The sequence below is a fragment of the Oratosquilla oratoria genome, chromosome 1 (genome assembly GCF_046742065.1).
Source record: "Oratosquilla oratoria isolate Oo_2021 chromosome 1, ASM4674206v1, whole genome shotgun sequence".
Taxonomy (NCBI): domain Eukaryota; kingdom Metazoa; phylum Arthropoda; class Malacostraca; order Stomatopoda; family Squillidae; genus Oratosquilla; species Oratosquilla oratoria.
In genome coordinates, this window is record NC_134777.1 from 76,401,178 (window position 1) to 76,414,292 (window position 13,115).

Sequence of the window (13,115 nt, forward strand, 5' to 3'; positions counted from 1 at the left end):
GTTGCTTTGAGTTGGCACTAAATGGAAACTTACAGCTGTACAATAATTAATGTTGGCCCTTGGTCCATCTTGTAGCTCTCTTCAAGAAGTGTTGGGATGTTGTTTGTGTGGATGGGAAGAACAGAAGGAGGAGGAGGAGGAGGAGGGGAGCAATTGCCAGTTATCAGTGTTATCATAGAAAAGAATAATAATAAAATAAATGGAGGAAGAGTTTATCACAATCTTGGTCCTGGTTTGGGTTGCCTCTACTGATGGAGGTAAAAGTGTTTATGGAATTTGACAATGACAATCAGGGAAATAGATGGAGTGCTGATGGTCTTAGGAGACGAGTGGCAGGATGGTTCTCCAACATTCATCTTGTAGGACCACTCAAAGTGGGTACCCATTGTTGGACCTGATGGCAATTGCCCTCATCTCAATGAAATTGGTGAGTAGTGTGAGAAATGGTAGCCATTATTTAAAGTAGAAATAAAAGGATGAGATGATTATACATGTAGGCATTTAGGTGAGGCCAAAGTCATCACCTGTGTCTTGTGTGCTTGGATGTCAGAGGCAGGTGGCTGTCTCCAGTAATTGTGAGAGCAGTGGTTATGATTCCTGTGACCAAGGGAAAAAAAAACCATTATTTTGACTTGAAAGTGGATCCAGAGGGAGCCACATACTGTATGTGAACTACTACTCTTTTTCTTTCTATTTCTTTCTCTCTCTCTCTCTTATACTCCCCCTCCCCTCTCTCTCTCTCTCTCTCTCTCTCTCTCTCTCTCTCTCTCTCTCTCTCTCTCTCTCTCTCTCTCTCTCTCTCTCTCTCTCTCTCTCTCTCTCTCTCTCTCTCTCTCATACTCCCCTCCCTCTCTCTCTCTCTCTCTCTCTCTCTCTCTCTCTCTCTCTCTCTCTCTCTCTCTCTCTCTCTCTCTCTCTCTCTCTCTCTCTCTCTCTCTCTCTCTCTCTCTCTCTCTCTCATACTCCCCCCTCTCTCTCTCTCTCTCTCTCTCTCTCTCTCTCTCTCTCACTCTCTCTCTCTCTCTCTCTCTCTCTCTCTCTCTCTCTCTCTCTCTCTCTCTCTCTCTCTCTCTTTCTCCAGGCCTGTTGACATTATGTTAAGAGGGCTTGTCGACGTGTGTGTGGTCGGGGGGATGTAGTAGAAGAGCAAATACTTGAGCTGGGACGCCAGTAAAGCCTAACCAATAATTGCCCCCTCCCCTCACCCCCCCCCCCAGAAGAAGAAGAAAGATGCTTTGAGAGAGAGCGTGTCTGATCCTGCCAATCATGTGCCACTCACTGCAAACGTCAGGCAGTTTTATTCAGTTCAGGATCGGCTGAGAGCCCCCCCCACGATGAACAATAGATCGGGAAATCGTGACCCTGTGTAGCTAGGGGACTCTCTCTCTCTCTCTCTCTCTCTCTCTCTCTCTCTCTCTCTCTCTCTCCAACAATGTTTGCTTTTATTTTGTTTTGTTTGATTTGATTATTGTTTTCCTTCAGCACAGGGCGCCATCGTATCGAAAGGGATTTAATCCAATTCATCACTTGATATTGTTATTCTTTTTTAATAAATAAAAATATCTATTGGGAGAGGATGTCAAGACTGACAGGTTTGAGCGAACGTGTCCATTGTATTATTGACTGTGAATGTAATATTCTGACAACGGAACTCATCGTCGTAGACGACCTGACAACACACTTTCATATTCGTCCGAATGTACTCGCTCGTTCTATACGTTTATTTATTTACTTATTTATTTATGGTTTGGTTTATTTCTATAGATGTTGAAGGTATAGCGACTTTTAATTTAGCCGAGGCCATTAAATTGGCCAATTTAAATCTCAGTTTTATTAATGATTTGTATATTTTTGTTTGTCGTCAGCTTGTTTGACGAAGTCGATGGAATTTTGTCCCCCCCCGCATGTGCAGTAACGCCGTTACTGCTACTTAACATATATTTGTTCTGGGTGCCGGCAGGTGATTTTATTCAGTCGGGGGACCTCCCTCTCAGCTTACCATGCGTATCGGAAGGGTTTACTAGGGTCAGTCGACCTTAAGCTGTATATTACAAATAATTCTTATTATTGGGAATTTCTAATGCCGCTTCCACACGGTCGAGCTGTGCCTGGCAGACTTTCCCCTTACCGGGCAAAGTCCGCAGACTCTGCCCGCGAAGTGTCCACACGGCTGACGATGGTGGTTGGAGGTTAGTTGGCCGCAAGCAGAGGTTGGGAGTGAGTGGTTCAGTGCGGTACGATAACCATGGTTCCCGCCATACTTGGCAGCATTATAATTGCTGCCTGCATTAAAAAGAAAAACAAGAAATCACAGAGACATGTCTGGTGCCGGGAGTGGTTACGAAGACGTGATTTAATGGGAAGCTCAGTGACAATCCTACGTGAATTGTAGGATGAAAATGAACAATTGTTTTGCAATTATCGATACATGAGAATGAACATAAGCAGCTTTTCTGTTCTCCTTTCGAAAGTGGAGCCATATATACAAAGGAAAGAGAGACAAATATGAGGAAAAGCAAAGCACCAATACGACGTCTTGTCGAGGCCAATACACATTAGTACTAGGTGCGGAAATGGTGGTAAGGTAACTTCGGTCTGTACTGAGCGGGTTTGCTAACTTTGCTCGCACTTCACCTCGTGCGTTTGGCAGCGATGTCAGCCCTCCATCCACTGCCCGCAGATGGCGCCGGGAACGTAGAGTTTGATGGTTTGCCCGATGAAATTGCCCGTTGTCGAGCAAAGCCCTCGTGCCCAGCGGACAGTGCTCGACCGTGTGGACGTGGCATAAGATTCACAAGTCCCCACTGCTTGGTAAGCAAAAATCTCAAATTCAGAACATTCCGGATGGTATAAGAGGCACTTTCTCATATTCTGAAATGCATGTATATACTGTATATACATACATACATATAATATATATGTATATATATATATAATTGTATTTTTTCTTTTCGAAATTGAGGTTTTCATGTTATTTTGTGGTATAGATTGTACGTTAGCATGCAATCACATCATTTCGTCTATGTTTGAGGAAATATTTAATCGTAAAGAAATGATACTACTCTATTGCACTGCGACTGTCCCTGTGTTATGCTGCCGTACCCCTCTCTTAGTATTGTATTGTACCAGTTTGAATACATATTTCCATTTTCGCCTCTCGCCTATGGTAGGGGCAAGAAAGAATATTGCCACCGAGTCTTCCCATTCAGGTCGTAAAGGTGGCTTAAACGGGACAGAGTGTGGGACTAGGCATCCTGCTCTCTGTAACCCAATACATTCCTATGAAAAGTCAAGGGATTGGAGAGTCTGGGGGGAGGGGAGTTTTCCAACCAGAACACTGAGGTTTGGGTCTTTTAGTGTGCGTGGGTATGGTACAGATGATAGTAAAAGAGAAGAGATAGGCAGTATGTTTGTGATAAGAAAGATGGATGTGTTGGTATTAAGTGAAACTAAGTTAAAAGGGAGAGGTAATTTTGAGTTTGGGAGTGTGGTGGGGAAGGTGTCGGGAGTGAGGAGAGGACGAGGAAGGGAAGGGTGTGGTGGAGTGGAAGGAGGTTTCTTCAAGGTTAATGTGGATGAAGGTGAAACTGGGAAGTGGGATATGGGTCTTTGTAAGTGTATATAGGCCTGGTTGTGAGAAGAGTGTAAAAGAGAGGAAGGCTTTTTATGAGTACGTAGAGAGTTTTGGGAAGAATGTCATTGTAGTATTGGGAGATCTCAGTGGTAGAGTAGGGGATGAACCAATAGATGGAGTTGTTGGGAAGTCTGGAGTGCCAGGTAAAAATCATGGGGGAGAGTTAATGGTGGGGATGTGTTTAGAGAGTGTTTAGGAAGAAAGACTACCATAAGTACACATGGGAGAGGGTGGTGGATGAAAGTGTGGTTGATAGGCATTAATGGACTATGTAGTGGTATCCAGGAAAAGAGTAGAAAGAGTTTTGGATGTCGCATGTTTTTAGGGGACACTGGAGGAATATTAGATCCTTTTTTGGTGGAAGGTAAGTTGAGAGTGGAGGATAGGTAGAGAAAGAGGAAAAGGGCGGAAGGCAGAGAGGTGCTTACAACAAATGGTTTAAATGAGAAGGAAAAGGAACGGAAATACAGAAGGCTGAGAGGAGATTGGGAGATGGTGAAGGATAGAGTAGAAGTAGGAGTGGAAGAGGAATGGAGGTGTTTCAAGGAAGAAATGACAAGGTGTGCAGAGAGGGTACGTGGAACAAGGATGGGAGGGAATAGAAGGAAGGGTTGTGAGTGGTGGGACGATGAAGTGAAGAAGGTTGTAGAAGAGAAGTGAGTACTCACGAACTGGTTGCGAAGTTGGATGAAACATGGGAGATATAAATAAAAAAGAAGATAAGCAAAACAAAAGATAAAGGAGAAAAAAGAGCAGATGTAATATAAGGCAGGAATATTACAGAAATATTGAAAGCAATAAAAAGAATATTTGGAAAGAAATTAAGAGGAAGGGGAGGTTGAGTCAAATAGAGAAGAAAAGGCTAAAGGCTTAGATGGACAAATCTTAACGGAAGAGATGGTAAAGGGAAGATGGGCGGAGTATTTTAGCTGTTGAATGTGGAGGAGGATAGGAATTGATTGATGGTAGCATTGACGGTGATGGGAGAGGAAAATGAAGAACTAAGAAAAGGTGAGGTGCAAGTAGCTCTGAAAATTATGATAACAGGTAAGGCACCTGGGTTAGATGAGCGTCATGCGGAGTGTTTGAGTAAGGGAGATACAGTAATAATGGACTGGCTAGTGAAGTTGTTTAATTTGTGTCTAAGGGATGATATAGTGCCTGAGGACTGGAGAAGGGTCTGTATAATTTCTCTTTACTAGGGAAAAGGGGACAAAGTGTAGTAGTTTCAGAGGGGTCAGTTTGTTGAATGGTTGGGAAGGCTTATGAGAGGGTTTTGATTCAGAGGATTTGGAGAGGGATAGGAGTAATTGGTGAGGAACCGTATGGGTTTAGGAAATGTACGGGTTACGTGGATCAGATTTTTGTGGTAAGCTTTAGCAAAAGTTAAGGTTCTTTTCTGGACCTTTATGGATTTGGAAAATGCTTGTGATAGGGTAGATAGGAAGCCACTATGGGAGGTTTTGCAGATATATGAGATGGGGGAAAGCTGTTAAGAGCAGTCAAAAGTACTTACGAGAGTAGTAGAACCTGTGTTAGAAATGGAGATTGCGAGAATTTTGAGGTAAAGGTGGACTGCGTCAAGAGTGTGTCATGTCGCCATGACCGTTCAATGTGTACATCGATGGGGTGGTGCGGGAGGTAAGGGCGAGGGTATTGGGCAGGGGACTAGAGATGGTTAAAGAAAATGGAGAACAGTGGGAGGTGAGCCAGTTGTTGTTTGCTGACGACCCTGCACTTATGGTAAGGTCAGAGGGGGAATTAAGGGAGTTAGTGACGGAGTTTGGAAAGGTATGCGATAGCAGAGAGTTAAAGGTAAATGTGGGTAAAAGCAAGATAATGAGATGTACAAGGGAAGAGGATGTGAGTTGTAAGTCTTAAAGGAGAGAGGGTGGAGACTTTAGATATTTGGGATCGCATGTGGGAGGAAAGGGAGGAGTGGAAGTAAATTGTAGATTGAGAGAAGCAAGTAAATGACTTGGGGTATTAAAAAGTGTCATGAGAAATAGGCATTTGGGAATGGATGCAAAGAGGAGATTGTATGAAGTGGTGATTGTGCCAACGGCTCTCAAATATTTCCATTTTGAGTGTGGGACATAATACTGCAGCATACTACAATCTGGGGCGGGCACGGATTTCGATGACGTTCATCCTTTCTTTGTCGGTGTAGCTAATGAATTATATTCTTATATTCATAAACTACTTATACTTTTATCCTGTGTGATATGCCGGCGGTGAATATATATAATAAAATTGGACAAATGTGAATGGTCATGTACACTGTTCCAAAAGTAGTAATCACAAATATACTCACAAAGAATGAATACCTCCTTGGGACATCCTGTATATGTTTCTTCGTATATTAATTGTTTATTTGTATACAGATGTATGTAAACACAAATAAGTATATACAGGGGTGTCCCCAAAAATGTATTCACTTTGTGTGTACATTTGTGAATACCCTCGAGTAGTCCTACAGGACACCATGTGTAACAAATTGTATAAAAGAAAAATCCAGTACCATGATAAAGGGCCATTCATATTCCATGATCCTTCAGCTTGTGTTTCATATTATTTTGTAAAAAATTTAAACGATCATTTTCGGACTGGTGAGACCTCCACTTCACAGACGTGTACGTCAAAACATTGACCTGAGCCCACCTACGATATGTACACAAGTACACAAATATGTACACACCCGCAGATTATAAATTAGCAGTTAGATACACGTACACGCTCGCGCGCGCGTGTATGTGTGTAGAGACTTATGTGTACAAGTTTCTTTCTCTCCCCCATGGCGCCATGGCTGTTCAATGTGTACATGGATGGGATGGTGCGGGAGGTAAAGGCGAGGGTAATGGGCAAAGGGCTGGAGATGGTTAAAGAAAAAGGAGAAAAATGGGAGGTGAGCCAGTCGTTGCTTGCTGACGACACCTCGCATGTAGCAGGGTCAGAGGGGGTGGTTAGGTGAGTGACGGAGATTGGAAAGTTATGCGATAGGAGATATTTGATGGTAAAAGTAAAGTGATGAGATGTACAAGGGTAGAGGATGACAGTGAGTTGGAAACAAGTCTAAAAGGAGACAGGCTGGAGAAAGTGGATAGCTTTAGGTATTTGGGGTTGCATGGTGGTATGTAGGGCTGATGAAAGAGTATTGAGATGGTTTGGACACGTGGAAAGAATAAGTGATGAAAGATTAGTAACAGAGGTGTGGAAGGCAGAGGTGAATGGAGTGAACATGAGGGGACGACCGAGGATGAGATGGATGGGGCGAAAGAGGCGTTGAGCAAGAGGGGAAGGTCTGTTTAGCAAGGAAGGAAAAATGTAGGAGATAGGAATGAGTGGAGAGTGTTTATAGATGATTGTGTTATGCAAGGAAAGGAGGGGCGGGGGATGGGGGCCTAGGGGGTGCCTATATGTGAATGATATTTTGACGCACTTCAAAGGGATTTCTCCCGCTCTTCTCTTGTTCTGCATGAGGGGACGGAGAGGGGTGGTCGACGATCAAATAAAGCGGCCTTGCTGTGGATTTGTCTTGCTACATTGCTTATGACCCAGGGGGGCAGTGGGTGGGATACAGGGATGACCCGTCATCCATGAGGAGCTAATATGAGAGGGGGAAAGGGTGGTGGATGGGAGCGGAATGGGTGGGAGTAGGTACGTGCCTTTGACTAGGCAACCTCCCATATAAGGGGGAATAACTTTTGGTATATAGGTAATGCACTCCCAATATTAGAGAGAAATCCTAGTTAGAGAGAGGTTTCCTATAGAGAGAATTGTCTGTAAAGACAGATGGAATAAAAATCGATCATCCCCTCCACCTGACTCCCCATCCCTCCGAGCTGAATAAATTCGTCTGGGGGTGCTGAGCAGCTGCGGCCGAAGCCGGCAGGGACCAGGTAACGACAAACAGTCGCTGCTGGGAACCGAAGAAGATTGCGGGATTCGAGTGCACACCCAGGAGCATGCGAAGGCAGCACGCTTCCGGTGACGCCAGGTAACAATAAGTTACTGCTGGTATTCGGAGGGGACTGCGGGATTCGAACCCACAATTAAGTGGATACGAGTCCAGCACACTTCCGATAACGCCAGATTCATTTATTCAGGTGAAGGAGTGAGGGTGGGAGAGGGGTTTGGGCGTGTCATGTGTGGAGTCATAGGACGTGTGGACTACCCCGGAATCCCGGGTCTGGACTCTCCAGACTCCTCCATGTGAGGGAGAACCGGGAACAGGGATTGGAAGCCTCTGTTGCATGGAAGATTGGGGGTTAGGACATCGTGAACGCGAGTCCTCTGGGGGAGGCGGGCGGGGGGAGGGGGAAGATTTTTTTTTTTTTTTTTTTTTTTTTTTTTAAGTAATGGAGTTTGTGGTACAAGATCTCTCTCCCTTGTTTGCTCGTTCTTTCGTTTTCTCTCGCACTCTTTCCCTTCCATTCTCTTCGTCCTATTTATGTGGCTATTCCTCTTTTATTTCATTTATCTTTTCTTCTTGGCCTAATCCCGACTCCAGTGGCATGTGGGCCATTCTCATCAGTGAATGAGGATTCGTTTGAAAAGAACAGATTTTGATGAAGATGTTCTTGTTTGTTGCTACGCTCCTATTGTCCACAAGGGCTCTTCTATATTTCCGAATATATATATATATATATATATATATATATATATATATATATATATATATATATGTATGTATGTATGTATGTATACACACACACACACACACACACACACATACATATATATATATATATATATATATATATAAATATAAATATATATATATATATATATACAAATGCCAAACAAATTACTAAGCATATGTGATAACAATACTTGCAGAAACCACTTAGAAAATAAAAGAATTGAATACCGAACGTTTTCGTCTATTCAAGACGATGATGTCTTGAATTGACGAAAACGTTCGGTATTCAATTCTTTCATTTTCCAAGTGGTTTCTGCAAATAAACACACACACACACACACACACACACACACACACACACACACACACACACACACACACACATATATATATATATATATATATATATATATATATATATATATATATATAAATTGTTTGAGACAAATGAGAGTGATAGGTGGGGAAGGGTAAACGAAGATGGGCTTAAGAATACGTTTATTGTCCTAACGTTTCGGTCTCTATGACCTTCTTCGGAGGACTCGCTACAATACATCATGATCACAAAATTTATACCTGTAGTGGGAGGAACTCGTCAAGCTTCGAGTGTCAGTTTTTTTTCCAGAGCGTTAATTATTTGCTCAACGCCCCTTTCACCCCATCCATCCATATTATTCTCGGTCGTCCCCTCATGCTCACCTCATCCACCTCTGCCTTTCACACCTCTTTTACTAATCTTCTCTCACTCTTTCCATGTGTTCAAACCATCCCAATACTCTTTCATCAACCCTATCCCCCATCTCCTTTTCCACCCTCGCTCTCCTCATCTCGTTTCTCATATATATATATATATATATAATATATATATATATATATATATATATATGTGTATATATATGCATGTGTGTGTGTGTGTGTGTGTGTGTGTGTGTATGTGTGTGTGTGTGTGTGTATGTGTGTGTGTACACTGAAACGGTGTTACCGTAGTACGGTATTTACTAGTCGAAAGAATCTACAGTGGTTACGGGAAATGTATCGATGCGGGCACCCTCCCCCCTTCGACCTCCGAATTATATCTGTTTTCGTCTTAATTTCACTGCTCAATTTCGGCACTGTCAGAAAATTGGCGATAAAATTTGGGGGAGTTCAATTTTAAATAAGGATCCCACAGCTACCGGCGACTACTTACTCCTGGCAGTCCGAGCACTTGGGGCAAAGGTGACGCCCTCGGGTCATAGCTAAGGGCCTCCTGATGAAATGTAGTCGACTCGTTCAGGTTCAGACACGGTCATGTAGCGATATCTTCGCCTCTTCAATACGGTGACGTGGTTTGATGTTTTTATTCTGGCCAGTTCGGACTATTTTATTCAGATGAACGGGGGGGGGGGGGTCCCGATCGATGGAGATCCTCTTTTGTCCCTGGTCGTCCTCAGGCGAACAAGATGGTCTAGAGTCAGCAGCCAAGACGTCAAAGATCGTCAAACATGTTACCGTGTTGAAGGTGACGATCCCGAGAGGGCCAATACTTGACTGATTAAAATTGTCTGTAGACGGCGTCTTTCGGAATGAAAGTGTTGTCACAAGTGTTGTCACTAGGTTGGCTTCGTCGGTAGGACACGTTGTCAACCGATAGCTGCTTGGGCAGGGCGCGGACAAGCTCCTGACATTGTTTGGCTTCGCTATGCTGACGGCGTTTTGCTCCACTGTCAGGTTCCCGACCTGCATTTGTTTTTTACGTTTATTTGTGTTTGTTTATTTATTCATTTTCAATTATTGTGTTGATTTGTTCAACTTATTTTAGTATTCTGTATTTTTAAATTTTTATTTATTTTTGATTTGATTTACTTTAATGATTATTTTAAATGCTCAAGAAACCGTACTTGAGAGACATACTAAAATTAACTTTTGTAGCATTTTTTTCTATGGGAGAGGAGGTGACACGAAGAAGGATCGTTTGGTGTTGTAAGTTGTCATTTTTTCCAGTGTAACGGAATATTTGAGGGCCTCCACCCCATCCCCCCTACCACCACCACACACACACACACACGCGAGCACACATCATCCCGGCGTGGGTGGGGACAAGCAGAGCAATTTTCCCCCTGTTGATTAGTGGTGCTGTTCAAAATAATTGTTGTTATTGTTATTGTTGATGATAATAGTAATAATATTAATGTTGCTATTGCTATTATTAATAGTAATAATACTACCCTTGCATTCACCTCTCGCACCACCCCATCCATGTATAAATTGAACAGCCAGGGTGACATAACACATCCCCGACGAAGTCCCACCTTTAACTCAAACCACTCTCTCCATTTCTAATCCTAACATAAGCTCAACTACTCTCGTAAAAACTCTTGAGTGCTCTTAACAGCTATCCTCCTATCCCATATATCTGCAAAACCTCTCACATTGCCTTCCTGTCAACCCTGTCGTAAGCCTTTTCCAGATCCATAAAAGCCCAAAATACATCTTTACCTTTTCCTATAGCTGTCTCACATATCTGTCTTACCACAAAAATCTGATCTACACAACCCCTACCTGTTCTAAATCCACACTGTTCCTCACCAATCACTCCCCTGTTCCTCTCCTAATCCTCTCAATCAAGACCTTCCCATAAGCCTTCCCAACTACACTTAACAAGCTGATCCCTCTGAAACTACTACACTCACATTTGTCCCCCTTTCCCTTGTAAAGTGGAACTATACAGGCACTCCTCCAGTCCTCCGGCACTCTACCCTCTCTTAAACAAACATTAAATAATCTCACCAGCCAGTCCACCATCACTGTACCTCCTTTTTTTTTTAGACATTCTGCATGGTATCCATCCAACCCAGATACCTTACCTGCTCACATCATCTTAAAAGCTGCCTTCACTTCTTTCCTTATTTCTTCTCCATTTTCCTCACTCATCACAGTCATTTTCTTAGCACTTCCCACTGCAACTACCTTTCCCTCCCTATCCTCCTACACATTTAGCAACTCCCGAAAATACTATGCCCACCTTCCTCTCACTGCCTTCTCTTCCATTATCATCTCTCCATCTGCACCTTTTACCTTTTCTTCTCTACTTGATTCGCCTCCTCTTTTAATTTCTTTCCAAAACATCTTTTTATTACTTTCAAAGTTTTCTGTCATACTCTTACCTCATTTCACATCTGCTCTCCGCTTTACCTCCTTTATCTTGTGCTTTACTTTTCTTCTCTTTACTTTGTACCACTCATGCGATTCCCTCGTCCTAATTTGTAGACAAACTATGAAAGCCTGCTTCTCTTCTTCACCCTTCTTTGCTTCCTCATCCCACCACTCCCTACCCTTCTATTTCCTCCCATCCCCCTTGTTCCACACACCATCTTTGCACACCTTATGACTCCCTCCTTGAACCATCCCCATTCCTCCGCCACTCCTAGTTCTACTCTACCCTTCAATCCCTGTCACTCCTCTCTCAGCTTCTTCTTATACTCCTCATTTTCTTTCTCATTTAAGCAGTTCACTCTAAGTACCTCCCTACCTTCTGCCCTTTTCCTCTTTCTCCACCTATCCTCCACTCTCAATTTACCTTCCACCAAAAAAATGATCTGATATTCCCCCACTCTCCCCCCTTAGAACATGTACATCCTTAACTCTTCCTACCATACTCCTGGTCACCACTATATAGTCCATTAACGCTCTATCTACCACCCTTCCATCCACCACCCTCTCCCATGTGTACTATCATCAACTCTCGAGACACATCACCATCAACTCTCCACTACGATTTTTTCCTGGAACTCTTCCCAATCACTCCATCTATTGGTTCATTTCCTACCCTAGCATTAAGGTCTCCCAATACAACTACATTGACATTTCTCCCTAATCCCTCTATGCACTCATTTAAATCCATCCAAAAAGCCTCCCTTTCCTCTACGCTCTTCTCACTACCAGGCCCATACGCACTTACAAAAACCCACATCTCCCTTCCCAGCTTCATCTTCATCCACATTATTCTTGAAGAAACCTCCCTCCACTCCACTATACGCTTAGCTATCTCTTCACTTACTAGTGTAGTCACCCCTTCTCTCCCTCGTCCTCTCTTCACTCCTGATAACTTCCGAGGTACACTCCCAAACTCACATTCGCCCCTCCCTTTCAACTTAGTTTCACTCACTGCCAACACACCCATCTTTCTTCTCACAAACATACTGCCTATCTCATCCCTTTTACTCTCATCTGTGCCACATCCACGCACATTAAAAGACCCAAACCTTAGGGTACTGGTTGGAAAACTCCTAGACCCTCTTATGCCTTTACTTTTTTAGGAATGTCCCCTGTGGGGCTACAGGTAGCAAGATTCCTAATCCTATTTACCGTCCCGTTTTTTGTCGTCTCGTACGACTCAAGTGGGAAGACTTGGTGGCGAAAAAGGAAATGAATATTCAGAGAAATGGTACTGGACAGTAACAATGAGTTGGGGAACAGACGCATTATTATAAAAGTGGCACCATTTCTCTATGAACAGAGTCTTCCTCTATCACAGACAAAATGGTGTGCGGATCTGGTCCGTAGGGGTGCCCCATATCGACACTGAAGTATCAACTGCATGCTACTTTGCCACAATAACATGCAGCCAATACCCCAGACGGTATATATATATATATATATATATATATATATATATATATATATATGTATATATATACATATATATATATATATACATACATATATATATATATATATATATATATATGTATGTATATATATATATATATATATGTGTGTGTGTGTGTGTGTGTATACATATGTATATGAATATGCATATATAGTGTATATATATATATATGTATATATATATAATAT

At 42.7% G+C, this 13,115-nt stretch overlaps 1 protein-coding gene across 1 annotated transcript in view; it reads left to right on the forward strand.

Moving 5' to 3' along the window:
* The window catches only part of LOC143040575 (ergosterol biosynthetic protein 28 homolog), a 624,496-nt gene that overhangs the window by 15,591 nt on the left and 595,790 nt on the right, over positions 1-13,115 (forward strand). The window lies entirely within an intron of this gene.